The sequence below is a fragment of the Hetaerina americana genome, unplaced genomic scaffold, assembly GCF_022747635.1.
Source record: "Hetaerina americana unplaced genomic scaffold, ioHetAmer1.1.p SCAF_6, whole genome shotgun sequence".
Classification (NCBI taxonomy): domain Eukaryota; kingdom Metazoa; phylum Arthropoda; class Insecta; order Odonata; family Calopterygidae; genus Hetaerina; species Hetaerina americana.
In genome coordinates this window covers 92,043,815-92,060,848 of record NW_027287205.1, presented here as the reverse complement: position 1 = coordinate 92,060,848, position 17,034 = coordinate 92,043,815, and the positions used below count along the sequence as shown (strand labels likewise).

Here is a 17,034-nt window from a genome sequence, read left to right as displayed (position 1 = left end):
AAAGGTGAATCGGTAGCGAGCAAAAAATTAAGGTTTTAAAACGAGGTTTCTGACTTTCCAATGGGGACCCAAAGCTGGATTCCCCTCTTCTGCCGATGCGATTATACTCGTCAGCCCAGCTAAAGGAAACTCCGCTAATATTTCCCCCCTGCTCTTTTTCCTCCTCGGCGTGAGTTAATCTCAAAACTCAGCTCAAATTAATCTAGGAATGTCGCAATAGTAATTAGGCATAAAAACAGTTCAAATAGGATGCAGAAAAAGTATTGAGGATACGAAGCGAAGGATTGTGCGGTGACGGCAAACGTTTTGCGAGGAAGAGGCGAAGTTGATGGCGAGAGCCGGGAGTGAAATTGTAATCAAAAGAGAAAACGTGGAAACTTCGTGGCCGGGGCAATTATACTTGTGGTTCGCCCTGAATGGTCCGTTATTTCTTTCGTTGCCACGGGGAGGCGTCAATGGAAATGGTTGCGAAAAATGAAAAAATACAGAATATATTGATGTAGGTAGAAAGAGACCATGGACCATGTAGAATAGAAAGTTTTTACCATCCATTGAGAAATTCCTGCAAACATCATCTTGAAAAATAGAGATAGGGGTTTGGATGAAATGGGCACCAAATATTTATTGTTCTAAGGGTACGGATTCAAGGCATCTAGGCCTCGGATTTTGGTTAACTAAGTGAAAAGAAATACCAGGATATTCTGAGGCCATGAAATGAACCCCCCTGCGTGCAGCGTGTCTTTTTCGGCTCCTTCTTCTCCGCACCCAGCATAAACAACTACGAACTGTTCGGGGCCGTGATACGCCGTGTGCACAGCAGCAAGGAGGACACCTTCATCGGGAAGAATTCTTTTTTGCGAAGCCTTCCCACCACTCTTTTGGATTTCCATGAAATGCGAAGAGCAAGGGGCATTTTTCATTATCTCGCTTTGCCCTTAGGCATTCAAGCGTTGGCCCTCATTGGCCTCGTTCCGCCGTGTCTAGTGGTCGACACGAGGAGTAGCAATCATGCCATTGAAAGCACTCTCTCCGACGCACTCTTTTCTTCTTCACGGCACCGAAAATGAATGATGATCAACGAACGCGACCTCGTTCGTCCAACTCTCTGCTTAGTTTGCGCATTGAACCGATAACTAGGACTGCTCCGAATGCGTATGCGTGAATAAGTACATTCATGCCAGTACGTTGAATTGTATATATTCCCTTTCTGTATGTACACACACAAATATATATATATATATATATATATATATATATATATATATATATATATATATATATATATATCCCTCCCCGGTCTACAACCTTGACTTAGTGAAAGGGTTTGTGCGTTCCAATGACCCCTAGAGCTGTGCTGGCGGGAGTAATAATAATTGCTCCTGGTAGGGTCGAAGGTTAGGAGCCAGACGAAAGGTAGTCCACGCAGCGTCTGTTCCTCAGTGAGGCGGCTGCAATGGCGTCTGACCCCAGTGGGGCGGCCAGTAAGTGATGGTATCACGTTAAAAACACTATTGAGGAAGGCAACGGACTACCACCTCAATTATCATTCCCAAGATTTACATGATGTACTATACAGAGATTTTGAGTCCTGGCAACTACGGGGCTCGGCCCACTCGGCCGTGTGTCGTGCCCGGGAGCGGGGGAGGCAAGGCTACGGCGATCGTCATCCCACGAAACCCTTGCAAGGGAAAACCTGCAGCAGCAGGACAGAACACGAAGGAGAAGAAGACCAAATTAGTTAGAATAGGATTACTGGAGTGATAACTATAGAATAATATACAGCGGCGGGGACGAGAGCAAACGAGGGGTTGCCATAGTATTGAATGAAGAGGTAGGAAGAAGCGTAGTCAACATAGAGCAGGTAACGGATAGAATACTACTAGTAGAGATAAAAGAAGACCCGACGAACTTGGTTATTTTTCAGGTATACGAGTACATGCCACCGAGCAACCAAAAAGAAGAAGAGGTCGATAGGATATACGACCAGTTAGAGGACATGATCGCAAGTGTTTCTGCAGGGAAACTTTTGATAAAGATGGGGGATTGGAATGCAACGGTAGGCGAAGGAAGAAATAGTGACGAGGTCGGGGACTACGGTTTAGGCACGAGGAATGACCGCGGGGAGAGCGCAGTTGAGTTCTGCACGAGACAGGGGTTACGCATCACCAACACTTGGTTTAGACACCATAAAAGACGCAGGTATACATGGAAAATGCCAGGTGACCCAGAGAGGTATCAGCTAGATTATATTCTGGTTAGACACAGGCTTATGAACAGTGTGATATATTCGCACAGCTTCCCTGGAGCGGATGCGGACTCTGACCACAATTTAGTTGTTATGAAATGTAGAGTCCGTTTCAAAAAGATAAGGCAGGGGTGGTGAGTTAGAAAATGGAATGTAGAAGCATTAAATGGTTTGAAAAGGAAGGAATACAAACAGGCGGTAGAAAAAATCATGGAGGATGGCAAAGGGCTTAGAACTATCGAAGAAAAATGGGAAAATATCAAGAAAGGGGGATCGAAAGCCGCAGAAGACACTATTGGAACCGTTAACGCTAAAAGGACTAGGAAACCATGGATCACGGATGAGATGATTAGAAAGATGAATGAGAAGATTAAATGGAATAATGTAAATACAGAGTTAGGCAAAATGAAGTACTAAGAGTTAAACAATAAATTGAGGTGGGCAACAAATAAAGCAAAAGAAGCATGGTGGAAGACGCAGTGCGAGGACATGGAAAGACTGCAGAGGAAGGATGAAATCGGTGCGCTGTATAGCAATGTTAAATCTTTATCGGGAAGTAAGAAAAGGAGATCTATGAGAGAAGTTAGAGATAAGGCGGTTAAGGTAATAGTTGACGCAGGAAATATAGGATAGAACTGTATAGTAAAGAACTTTGACCAACAATTTAGACATTGAAAAGGAACATGGCGTGGAGGAGGAAAGCTTAGGGCCAGACATACTCGACGAGGAGATAGAAAGGGAATGGGGTGATGAAACGAAATAAGACCGTGGGGGTGGATAACATTCCCGCGGAACAATTGAAATGTTTAGGAAAATGTGGGAGGAAGAGGCTATATGGGCTGATTCGTATTATTTATGAGGAAGGAATCTGGCCGGAAGACTGTGAGATAAGTTTTAGTTCCTATTCCGAAAAATGTAAAGGGTACATCATGTGAGGACTGCAGGACAATACGTTTGATATCCCACGCAGCTAAAGTTGTTCTCAGGAGCATAAATAAAAGGTTAGAGAGTAGGGCAAATGATTACTCAGGGGATGATCAGTTTGGGTTTAGGAAGGGGAGAGGTACGCGTGATGCCATTGCAGTAATGAGATGCTTTAATCGAGAGGAATATAGAATACAACCAGGAGGTATTTGCCTGTTTCGTAGATTTCGAAAAAGACTTTGATAGAGTGAATTGGAAAAAACTAATGAGTATTCTGCAGAAGATAGGGTTAGTTTGGAAGGAGGCTAATCCGCAACCTGTACATATCTCAGACTGCTCAGGTTGTGAGTGGGGAACGGGGAGTCCGGATGGGCAGTGTTAACAAGAGGGGTAAGGCAGGGTTGCCCATTATCACCGTTACTCTTCGACCTGTATGTTAAGGAAATGATTTATGGGGCATGGGAAGAACTGGAAGTAGGAATGAAAGTGAGTGGGGAATTCGTAAAATCAGTTAGGTTCGCTGATGACCAAGATTTAGTTTGTCAGTCAGCCAAGGATTTGCAAGCATTGCTGAGGAAATTCAGTGCGACAGGTATGGGAAGAGAATTAATATTAATAAAACAAAGGTTATGCGATTTTCTAGAAAGGAAAAGGCTAAGCTAAACATTAAAATAGGAGGGCAAAAAATAGTGCAGGTAGAACAGTTTACGTATCTTGGAAGTGTTTTGGACCAACATGGTCAAAGTAGTAGGGACGTAAGGAGAAGAAACGCGCTAGGCAAAGAGGCTTTCACAAGGAGGAGGGAGTTGATGACGGGGACTTTGAGTAAGGATGTTAAGAAAAGACTCATAAAAACTTTGATATGGAGCGTAGCTATGTACGGCGTGGAATCGTGGTCATTGAAGCAGGCGAATGGACGTAGACTGGAGGCTCTTGAATTGTGGGTTTGGAGAAGAATGAAGAATGTGAAATGGACCGAGAAGAAAACAAATGAGGAAGTACTTGGTATGGTGGGCTAAGAGAGGGGTTTGTTGGGAGAAATCATATGGAAGCAGGAATAGTGGATGCAGGGGATATTGACCAGCAGTAGGAGCGTAGCAGTGCTTAGTCCCCTGGCCTGCACAGATGCTTAGACATTTTTAACTCTATTTATAACAATGATTTATAAAATTTGATGGAAATAAAATAGTTTTGTGAAAGTGTGTGTATCGGCAGTATGAAGGACGGTTCTCGTCGCATGCGATGACGCGCCCGGGGGAAGGGGTGTACGGGGCGCCTCGCTCGCCGTCCTTTGCCTCCCAGGGTCTCCCAATTAGTTCATGCCCGCCGCCCCCCTTTTCCCCCCGCCAAGAAATCCTTTCAACTTGGCATACTTTCTTGGAAATTTCTTTCTCGAAGACCCTATCTCGGCGTCTGTCGCTCGGGTGCCCGCCCTCTCCTCCCCCCTCCCCTTGGTACCCGCCCCCCCACCCCCTCGGGACTGCAGGGTAGAGATGCATAACAAACAAACATGGGGAGAGGGTTGATCGCGGGATCCGCCTTTTAGCGAAAACGAAACGCTTATTCCTGGAAGGTCTCTGAAAAAATGGCCGAAGTACGCAGTGGAAGCCTACTATTTTCCCAAAAGTCACGATCTACATGGAATTCAATTGTTTCCATCGCATGGAAAGAGAATATCCTTTATCTTGATGGACTAGACAAGTACAATGGCGGTTCTTGGAAAACGACTCATTTCTCTCTCGAGAATTCATGCTTTAATTTTCTGCAGCATTTTGGTAAAACGTCACGAGCATTGATCTTAAATCGAACTGAAATCGATGGTTATTTTTGGATGGTAAAGGGCCAATTCCCCCTAATCTCCTGACCTCTACGCGGCATGTGGAATTCACGCAACAGGGTAGTGTGATGAGGGTCCTTGCGGTTTTTGTCATCGTATGAAAGATGCTTTGAAACCGAGAAATCAAAACCTGGTCGAAGGCGGGAGTGTCATCGGAGGAGTCAGCCGTGGTCGACCCCAAGCCCTCCCGTTCATTGACCAAGTGCCTCTTAACACTGCGATACCATTCCCTTAAATGATTAACCGTCACCAGAAAATAGTGGTCATTCAAGTCACCAGCAACAATTTTCATTGAATTCCGTGGTATCCAATCATGTTTTTGCTCGTTAGTAGCACACCTATACGCCAACTCTATGCTCCTTTACGGCATCCTCTGCTCTCAATGCCAGTCGCGCCAGTCTGAAGGGCAACTGCGGATTATCCCCCGCCCCACTCGTTGCCAATGCTCTTCTGCAAACTTCTACTTTCTTCTTTTTTCTCTCGCAAACTAGCGTGCATTCCCGATCCCACAGTTCTGGGCAATTCCTGCCCGTTTTGCATTTTCAATTCTTCCTGCTCCTCCAGAGAACGAATTTTCTGCACTCTCGGCCATTGTCCACTACCCGGAGCCATATGGCTACAAGAATCACCCGGATCGTCTGGGATTCAGAGGAGCACTGACAAAAATGAACGCGAGACCTCTTTTGTGTACCGAGAGGTCGGCTGGACTCCCTTGGCACCGACCAGCCTTCAGCCGTCCACTCAGTGCCTCACTGCCTTTTGTCGCCCCCACAGAAAAAGTCATTTTCATAGTACGCCACTTACTACCGACAGATTTTCTTCCTAGCATCGGCACATTTTTAATTTCTTTGATCAATCTCTCTTCTTTCACAAACGTTCTGCATGATTTACTTAGTCATTCGTTCTTTCATACTTTTTATTTGACCTCACAATGCAATTTAAATGTATCTTAAATGGAAATGTTTATCCTTCGGAAATAAACTACCGGTGTACTTGGTCCTTGGGTGGGCTCTTGAAGGGACTCTCCAATGACCAAGTAGATTCGTGTTCCCTATCCACCGATGAGGGCGTATGCGGAGACGGGGGAGAGGTGACCCCTCCCTCCCTATCCACCCTGCCGGTGACCTTAGCCCTCCACTTAGCATCGCCTCGCCTCCCCTCCTCCGCACCTCCCCCTTTGCAGGGGGACCATCCCTCCCGGCAGGGGCCATCCCTCCCTTCGCCACCCCAGCACCAGCTTCCGTATCTAGTCATGATTTGTCGCCTTACGGAAGTGTTTCCCCTGGAATGCGTGTCGTTGATATAAATCGAAACATATCGCCACCATGTAGACATTTTCACACGTAATAATTAATTCTGCTTTCTTCAGGCAGAATTGAGGCTGTGGCTTCCCCTTCTTCCATCTAACCCATCGTCAAATAAATTCAATCAAAATATAATAACATTTGAGTGTTAAATAATATAAAAAAAGAACTAGAACATTTAAATCGATTTACAATGAATGGGTGCGAAGAGTTTTGAAAGATATGCAGTGTCGTGGGTAAAACGTTAGTAATAATCAGGACATATCGTTCAGATCGGAATGTACAATTTCAATGAATCGATGCTTCGAAGATCGTTAGTTGTCGTCGGTGCCTGTATGGAGTAAATGTACGGTGTTGTCTTATTGCGATATGAATTATCATCAGTACGACGCTATGTATGCAGAGGTAGAAGAGATATATTTATGATAACGATATGAAGCAATACATTTAGTCCTTGAACTATGAAGACAAAGTTGATTTGAACTCTAAGTATTGGCAAATTCGAGGGATAATTTGAAATTATTAGCTAGGTTTAGAAGACAGTATCTATACAGCCGCCTTTCATCGTATGGAAATTGAGTTATATCCCTGTGGTGAACATTAAGCCTGACATCTCACGCAGCTGAAGTTGTTCTCAGGGTCATTTACGAAAGGATAAAGAGTAGAGCAAATGATTACTTAGGGGATGATCAGTTTGGGTTTAGGAAGGGGAGAGGTACGCGTGATGCCATTGCAATAATGAGATATTAATCGAGAGGAATATAGAACACAACCAGGAGGTATTTGTCTGTTTCGTAGATTTCGAAGAAGGGTGTGATAGAGTGAATTGGGAAATACTAATGAGTATATCGCAGAAAATAGGAATAGATTGGAGGGAAAGGAGGCTTATCCGCAACCTGTGCATGTCTCAGACTGCTCAGGTACGAGTGGGGAACGGGGAGTCCGGTTGGGCAGTGTTAGGAAGGGGTGTAAGGCAGTGTTGCCCATTATCAGCGTTGCTGTTCAACCTGTATGCAGAGGAAATGATCAAAGAGGCATGGGAAGAACTCGAGGTAGGAATGAAAGTGGGCGGGGAATTCGTAAAATCAGTTAGGTTTGCTGATGACCAAGCTTTAGTATGTCAGTCAGCCAAGGGGTTGCAAGCATTGCTGAGTGAATTGAAAATTCATTGAAATAGATATGGGATGAGAATTAATGGAAGATTAAAAAAAAACTTATTTCTTTTTCCAGAAAGAAAAAGCCTAAACATTAAAATAGAAGGTCATAAACTAGAGCATGTGGAACAGTTTCCGTACCTCGATTTTGTTTTACAATACAAAAATGGTCAAAATAGTAGGGTTGTAAGGAGAAGAATTGCGCTAGGCAAAGAGGCTTTCACAAGGAGGAGGCAGTTGATAACAGGGACGTTGAGTAAGGATATTAAGAAAAGACTCGTAAAAACTTTAAAATGGAGGGTAGTTATGTACGGCGTGGAAACGAGGTCATTGAAGCAGGAGGATAGACGTAGACTGGAGGCTTTTGAAATGTGGGTGTGGAGAAGGATGGAGAAGGATAAGCGGACAAAAAGAATGAAGACAAACGAGGAAGTGGAGTGTATGATGAGAGGGGAGGAGAGGGGTTTGTTGGGGAAGTCCAAAGGAGGTAGGAAAAATGGATGAAGGGCGTATTGATCGGCAGTGGGAAGTTGAAGACTCTAGTATAGGGGAGGCTGTTAGGCAAACGAGGGCACGGCAGGAATGGGATAGGGGTGTTGGACGGGATGGGAGGGGAGGGAGAGGGAGGCACTCGGAGATAAAGTGGGGATGAAGGAAAAAATTTTGCGGTAATCGTGTCCATCAAAAACCTACCTTAACCGGTAAATTACCGAATAATACAATCCCTGTGGTAACATAGGACTATATCTTCATCGCGTTATGATCCTTGGAGCGTGATATGCATGACAGTAAGAATATGTTGTTTCTTTTGAACTGCACAGAAAGAGTGCACGATATTCCTGATATTGCTCGAGATACGCGATCAGTTGAAAGTACCCGATTATTTCGACATTTCTCGATCACCCAATTGCTGTGGACAAGGACACTTCAAAGAAACTTCGAAAAATGCTGCAACGTTATTTGCAGTAGCGTCATCTGCCGGCGCGCACACAAACTCGAGGAATTTTCTTAGTGGTGAACCCATTCGTGTTTACGTGCAGGATTCGCGGCCGGATATTCCTCGACTTCGGGCCAAACGCTTTTGTCTTTTGATTCCTGTAGTCCAGTCGTCTGGCGAAAGCACTCAAATAGCGCTAAAATACGGGTTTGAGTCTCGTCTCAGGTTTATCTGGGTGATGATTGAATACGGTGAAAATACGAAAGTAAGATGTTTAATAATTTTGCTCTTTTCCTCCAAGTGTAATATTTGCTACTGCGCTTAGGGGCGCGTGTCGTTACATATATGAGTCGATAATATAAAACTACGACTCCGATATTTCTCGCGTATGTATCGGCGTGCGACAATATCTCGTAATGAGTATCCCACAGCAGTGTGCGGTGGTTGGCTGCACTAATGTAATGACGGGAAGAGTATGTATTCCCCTAAACCCCCTCTACACACCCCACCCCACACACCCGCCCCTCCCCTCTCTCTCTCTCCCCCCGGAGTGACTCTTTTCGGGGCGGATCCTTACTTCTGGGTCACTGACCCCGCCCTCGACTCCTCCCTCTCCACCCGCCCCACCTCTCGCCCCTCCTCTCGTACCCTCCCGCCCCTCCTCGCCCCCTTCTGCTCTCCCACCACACCCTGACGTCCTACCCCTCATCTCCTCTCCTCCAGATTCACCCCTTTTCCATTTCCACAAGAAATACCCCGCTTGTTTACAGGTTCATTCCCTTCGTTTACTGCCCACGACAAATGTTAACCAAATGTTAAAAGCCCTCAACATTGCTACGTTTTTTGAGAGCTAAATTAATAACTTCTTCTAATGAAAGGGTAGCTGCAATTCATAGCCAAGTTTCGCATTTGTTAATTAGAGACAAGCGATCTTTGCCGAGAGAAAAAGACAAACTCACAGGTTTTCCCATTGCATGTTCTCCTGCGATTCATTTCTCAAAGAAATATGAAAACGATAAAAAAATGAAATGTTTTTTTCTATGACAAAAACCAATTCCTCTTCCGATAAGAAAGGGAAATAATCGGAAGAGCAATGGATTTGGGATGGAGCTCATAGGAATTGATCAGTCGAATGCCCTTCCCATTAGAAAGGGAAAATCAATACCAAAAATCACGTATCCAATATAGAATTAGTAATAAAGGAATATTGCATCTTCCAGGAAAGACGACTTTCATTCCACGTGCTACATGCTCTGTCACTTAACGGTTTTAGTAGTTGGGATTTGATGATGTCTGGGATGGTGTCATCTATGGTACGGTGATAGATACAAAATGTATGCTTCTTAATGGCCGTAATTTAAAATGTGTGTATATATTATTGAGAATGAATATGATATTTTGATAAAATTAACAGGGCTGGTCACGTTAGATTTTTTACGGGCCCAGAGATCATCCACTGCTGCATTTCTAAGTATAACACGACGCTGATGGTCCTTGAAACACCCCGCACATTCAAATAACCCAGTCTCCGATAGTCCGCTCATATGAATCCCTCTCTTTTTGAATCCTTCTCTACTTCACGGGCTTAGTGGCACAAGGTTGTCAAAAGACGTCTCTTCTCTTCCCCTCCGAGCCATGTCATGTTTGGCCACTCTCTCTTCTCCATCACCCCCTTTCATTTCTCTCAATATCCTCCACACCCCACATCTCGCGAGCATTCTAAATCTTCGCATCGAAGATCCGCTTCAGAGATCTAGAGAAATCCGCTCCATTTGGTATGTTTTGGAATGAAAACATACTTTCGAGCAACCCAGACCAGGCTTTGTATCAGACGTCGTACTTTTTGGAGGAAAAATATGGTTGAGTAGCCACTTTACCCCTTCTCTTCCGCACTTTTATTTCTCTCTACAGAAGATAAAAGTCTTGTTGATCGTATTAATGAATTGGGAGGCGAAAATGGATGGTGATTTTGTTTTCTTTCGTGTTGTTGTTGCTCTAGCACTGTGGAACGTAGAGACAATTCAGTTTTTTTAAAATCCATTGCAGTATTTTATCGTAAGTTGTGCTCGACTTAACTTGAATAATGCACTCCAGAACGTTCATTGATTGTTTATATATTTACATGTTAATCTTTCGAGTCGCCATATTATTGTGATATGACACGTACTAGTTTAGGCTGAAACATAAAAAAGTGAAGCAATTTAGATTTTAAAAAAACGTGGAGAACGCCTAAGATGTCTAAGGAAGGCGTTAATATCATAACAATCAATCTAATTGCTAGATTCGACCACCTAGATAAAAAAACGTGAGAGGCAGGCTTCGTCACCGGCAAATTATATATATTCGCGTGATTGGGTTCGATTTTTTAATGATGAATTGCGTTATATAAGTTGTTCCTGTATATATATATATATATATATATATATATATATATATATATACATATATCGCTCCCCGGACTACAACCTTGACGTGGTGGAAGGGCTTGTGCGTTCCAATGAGCCCTAGAGCTGTGCTGGCGGGAGTAATAAAAATTGCTCCTGGTAGGATCTCCCATGCCAGATAGGTCGATGGTGAGGAGCCAAACGAAAGGTAGTCCACGCAGCGTCTGTTCCTCAGTGAGGCGGCTGCAATGGCGTCTGACCCCAGTGGGGCGGCCAGTAAGTGATGGTGTCACGTTAAAAACACTATTGAGGAAGGCAACGGGAAACCACCTCAATTATCATTCCCAAGAAAAATATGATGGACAATAGAGAGATTTTGAGTCCTGGCAACTACGGGGCTCGGCCCAATCGGCCGTGTGTCATGCCCGGCAGCGGGGGAGGCAAGGCTTCCGCGGTCGTCATCCTACGAAACCCTTGCAAGGGAAAACCAGCAGCAGCAGGACAGAATACGCAGGAGAAGAAGACCAAATTAGTTAGAATAGGATTACTGGAGTGATAACTATAGAATAATATACAGCGGCGGGGACGAGAGCAAACGAGGGGTTGCCATAGTATGAAATGAAGAGGTAGGAAGAAGCGTAGTCAACATAGAGCAGGTAACGGATAGAATAATACTAGTAGAGATAAAAGAAGAACCAACGAACTTGGTTATTTTTCAGGTATACATGCCACCGAGCAACCATAAAGAAGAAGAGGTCGATAAGATATACGATCAGTTAGAGGACATGATCGCGTGTGTTCCTGCAGGGAAACATTTGATAGTGATGGGGGATTAGAATGCAACGGTAACCGAAGGAAGAGATGGTGACGAGGTGCGGGACTACGGTTTGGGCACGAGGAATGACCGCGGGGAGAAAGCAGTTGAGTTCTGCAGGAGACAGGGGTTAGTCATCACCAACACTTGGTTTACACACCACAAAAGACAAAGGTATACATGGAAAATGCCAGGTGACTCAGGAAGATATCAGCTAGATTATATCCTGGTTAGACAAAGGTTTAGGAGCTTTGTGATAAATTCCCACAGCTTCCCGGGAGCGGATGCGGACTCTGACTACAATTTAGTTGTAATGAAATGTAGCGTACGTTTCAAAAAGATAAGGCAGGGGCGGCGAGTTAGAAAATGGAATGTAGAAGCATTAAATGGGTTGAAAAGGAAGGAATACAAACAGGCGGTTGAGAAAATCATGGAGGATGGTAAACGGCTAAGTACTATCGAAGAAAAATGGGAAATGATCAAGAATGGGTTGTCTAAAGCCGCAAAAGACACTATTGGAACCGTTAACGCTAAAAGGACTAGGAAACTATGGATCACGGATGAGATGATTAGAAAGATGGATGAGCGGCGAAAATGGAAGAATATAAATACAGAATTAGGCAAAATGAAGTACAAAGAATTGAACAATAAATTGAGGCGGGCAACATATAAAGCAAAAGAAGCATGGTGGAAGACTCAGTGCGAGGATATGGAAAGTTTGCAGAGGAAGGGTGAAATCGGTGCGCTGTACAGCAAAGTTAAATCGTTATCGGGAAGTAAGAAAGGAAGAGCTATGCTAACAGTTAGAGATAAGGCGGGTAAGGTAATAGTCGACGCAGGAAAGATCCAAGAGAGATGGAAGGAGTATATAGAAGAACTGTATGGTAAAGAACTCAGACCAACAAAGTTAGACATTGAAAAAGAAAATGACGTAGAGGAGGAAAGCTTAGGTCCAGGCATACTAGACCATGAGATAGAAAGGGCATTAAGGGAGATGAAACTAAATAAGGCCGTGGGGGTAGATAACATTCCCGTGGAACTTTTAAAATGCTTAGGAAAATGTGGGAGGAAGAGGCTATATGGGCTGATCCGTAGTATTTATGAGGAGGGAATCTGGCCGGAAGACTTTGTGAGATCAGTTTTAGTTCCTATTCCGAAAAAGGTAAAGGCCACGTCGTGTGAGGACTATAGGACAATTAGTTTGATATCCCACGCAGCTAAAGTTGTTCTCAGGATCATAAACAAAAGGATAGAGAGTAGGGCAAATGATTACTCAGGGGATGATCAGTTTGGGTTTAGGAAGGGGAGAGGTACGCGTGATGCCATTGCAGTAATGAGATTATTAATCGAAAGGAATATAGAATACAACCAGGAGGTATTTGCCTGTTTCGTAGATTTCGAAAAGCGTTTGATAGAGTGAATTGGGAAAAACAAATGAGTATGTTGCAGAAAATAGGAATAGATTGGAGGGAAAGGAGGCTAATCCGCAACCTGTACATGTCTCAGACTGCTCAGGTGCGGGTGGGAAACGGGGAGTCAGGATGGGCAGTGTTAGGAAGGGGTGTAAGGCAGGGTTGCCCATTGTCACCGTTGCTGTTCAACCTGTATGCAGAGGAAATGATCAAAGAGGCATGGGAAGAACTCGAGGTAGGAATGAAATTGGGCGGGGAATTCGTAAAATCAGTTAGGTTTGCTGATGACCAAGCTTTAGTTTGTCAGTCAGCTAAGGGGTTGCAAAGCATTGCTGAGTGAATTGGAAATTCAGTGCAACAGGTATGGGATGAGAATCAATAGTAATAAAACAAAGGTTATGCTATTTTCTAGAAAGAAATAGGCTAAGCTTAACATTAAAATAGGGGGGCAAAAACTAGAGCAGGTAGAACAGTTTACGTATCTCGGCAGTGTTTTGGACCAACACGGTCAAAGTTGTAGGGACCTAAGGAGAAGAATTGCGCTAGGCAAAGAGGCTTTCACAAGGAGGAGGCAGTTGATAACAGGGACGTTGAGTAAGGATATTAAGAAAAGACTCGTAAAAACTTTAAAATGGAGGGTAGTTATGTACGGCGTGGAAACGAGGTCATTGAAGCAGGAGGATAGACGTAGACTGGAGGCTTTTGAAATGTGGGTGTGGAGAAGGATGGAGAAGGATAAGCGGACAAAAAGAATGAAGACAAACGAGGAAGTGGAGTGTATGATGAGAGGGGAGGAGAGGGGTTTGTTGGGGAAGTCCAAAGGAAGTACTTGGTATGGTGGGCGAAGAGAGGGGTTTGTTGGGAGCAATCTTATGGAGGCAGGAAAAGTGGATTTAGGGGGTGTTGACCGGCAGTGGGATGTTGAAGACTGTGATAGAGGGTAGAATTTTGGGCAAAAGAGGAAAGGGAAGGAACTGGATAGGGATGTTGGACAGGATGAAGGGAGGAAGAAAGTACTCAGAGATGAAGAGGGACCTGATATAGAGTAGGATGTTGCGTTTTGCTAGGGGTCATAAATTGTTGAATTATTAATTTTGTCCATCCAAAAACTTATGTATACATACACACACTTAAAGGATGGTATATAAGGATTTTCTCAGTTATTACATGGTAAGTATTGGCATGCATCTGAGTGAGTGTTTTTGTGAATGAGGTACATATATGCTATGAAAGGGGGCGTTCCCTCCAACAAAAACGACGAGAAAATCGAAACCTATTCGTCGCTATGCATGGTATCATTTAACACCAAAATAGTGGTTCTTGTAAATTGAAAAAAATAAAACAGATCAAAAATCTTAAACAAATCTCATATAATAAGTACTCGCTCTCTATTTCGAACTTGATGCGTAATACATTTAAAAGTAGCTGAATTGAACTCGCTTAAGGTCCTAAGATCCCAGCTGAAAGGTTAGTAATTTAAAAACACAAAAAAGAACACCTATGCAAAATATTCAATTGTACCTTATGAAACTATAATTTTTTTCAATCTGGGATAAGAAGCATCTTGATATAAACAATTAAACATTTACTACTTTCTCTACAAGTTTTTGCCAAAGGTTATTTATATTTTTGACAACAAATATTTAGGCGAAATAAAAAATGAAATATAAGAAATGAGTGTACCACTTCCGCGGAGGTTTTCACATCTCACCACCACTGCGCAGTCCATCAGCGCCGCTTCGCTATGGACGTTAGTGCTAACTACATATACGCATGCGTGAGTGCGCACTCCAGAGGGAGTTTTCAATAGTTAACAGCATCAGGCGAGAGAACTCTTTTAAAATTAAGCTTCGTAATTCATTTCAACAAATAATGAATATCATTGAAATGGAAAGTATTGCTTAGGAAACGGATTAATCTTTTTGCCAGTGGAAACTAAGCAAGAATAATTTTTGTCATTTTGCTAAATTTAAATTTTTAAAATTTTAATTCAGCCATTGTCTCTCGTCATTTTCGTCGTAATGGTTCAGTTCTTTCGGTGCCATGGAAGTTTTTTAAGTGCTAGACACCTCAGGATACCCATAGGATAAGGTGAGATTTGAAAGCATAATGATGACCTCAGTCATCGAGCGGAATAACTAGGTGTGATATTAGTATGGTATACTTTTGATAATATTTGCATATATCTGTACTTAAGATGCAATTTAGTGCCTATGTCCTTCTGAGACCAGGATGCGGAGGAGAATGTAAGGTGAACGGTGAAAGGTCGACTGACGTCGAAGTTCTAAATATAATGAATGGGGGAGAGACGAAGTCGCTTGTGGTGGAATCTCAAGAAAAAAGAGGACGTGAATTGAGAGATCATCTTAATAAGGGTTTAAAATTAAAGCCAATAAGGTCATGAAATAAGGGCTAGCATGCCATGGGCAAGGAGAGGGAAGGAAAGGGGAGCCTATTAGGGCAGTACATCAGGGCAGCTGGGAAGCAAAGAATGATTGAAGAAGGAAAAAATGAAGGGCAAGCAAGAAAAAGTTCACGCTAAGATTCTTTAGTTGAGTTGTGAGTCTTAATGTGGATAATGCGAAAGCTTTTACGCAATTCGTATTTCTTCTCTCCTTTAATTTCCGCGGGCTGCCAGTTTGGCCAACCTTATAGCTTTGCTCGTAGTGTAATACTCGCCTAAGCCAAGGAATAATTCGAGATGTGAGTCGTGGCAAGGGCAAAGGATGTGAACGGGACGCGCAGAAAGCAAACGAGTACGTTATGGGCCGAGGGAGTCGGCCATTTGGAGCAATCCAAGAAGGCAGGAAAACTTGATTGAGAAGGGTGATCTCGTGCGGCAAAGAATGCCGAAGAAGACTATGACTCTACTGCACCTTGGCCGTAGGTAGAAAGGGGAGAGTGTAATGGGTTTGACGTGTAATTAATCGAAGTAGAGGTAGGATATGTAAATGAGGATATTTGACTTGGAATAAGGGAAGGCAGAAGGTGTTGTGTGGAGTCGAAGATAGGTTTATTATTGTTTGTGGTGTGCTCAAAAGGGTTTAGAGTCGAGTTGGCCGGGGCTTGGAAGTAGGAATTCAATCCCCCCGAATCAATTTTAGACCTGTTATTGCACGTTGAAGAGTTAAAAATTATGCCTCGTCATTTTCTCCAATTCATTTCACGAATTATCAAAAATGAAAAGGTTTTACGTTCTAGTGCCTCATTTAGTGTTCGTTGATCCTTGTGTAAAGCACTTAATTTCTCACGATTTGCATTGTTCTCGTGAAGATGTGTACGTGTTTCATCGGCGATAGGATTCCGTTCATTCTCTCTCTCTTTCTCTAAAATCAGTCCGGTGCTGGACACTTCCAACTGTCCATCCGCATTCAAGCCACCGTCATCGATTGCCCGCTTTACCTCCCTCGCCCAATCGCTGTGAAATATAAAACAATTGCTGCTAAGAATCTATTCTTATGAGAGCGGTTGTGTACTTGAAACATGCAATCATTATCATGTGTAATCCCGTATTTCGAACGCTATCTACGATATAAATGTAAAAATTGCAAACATTACCACGTTTTTGTCAGTAATACCTTATTTTGCGAGCGGCATTCCTGAGAACTAAATTATTGACTAAATGCCATCATTCGCCACTTTCTCCCGGGCGAATCGTAACTTTTCGCTCGTATTCCTTAATCGGGCCTCCTTATGTTGACGGCTATTTGAATGCTGAACGGAGATTGCCTGACCGAATATTACCACACAGAGGCCTTTAGGCGAGCGCAGTATTCAGTCTCCAATTAATGGCAGCATAATTTCTCTTCAGATGAGAAAAAAGTCGCACTCCTCTAAAGCACTGACGCACCATGATTCCGGAGAATCCTTCGGGTGTTTTCCTCTTGAATGCCCAGCCGCTCGCCACCCACGTGACCTCGCAAGTCGACCCCGCTCGCTTTCAAGGAGCGAGCACTTGTCCATCAGAAAACCTCTCGGATCAGAATGCTTTTTTATTTCCATTATTAGTTGACATTAGTGCAT

At 43.5% G+C, this 17,034-nt stretch overlaps 1 long non-coding RNA gene across 1 annotated transcript in view; it reads left to right on the top strand.

The window, feature by feature from the left end:
- Positions 1 to 17,034, top strand: part of LOC139695252 (uncharacterized) — a 249,759-nt gene that overhangs the window by 231,948 nt on the left and 777 nt on the right. The gene's annotated exons all lie outside the window — the stretch shown is intronic.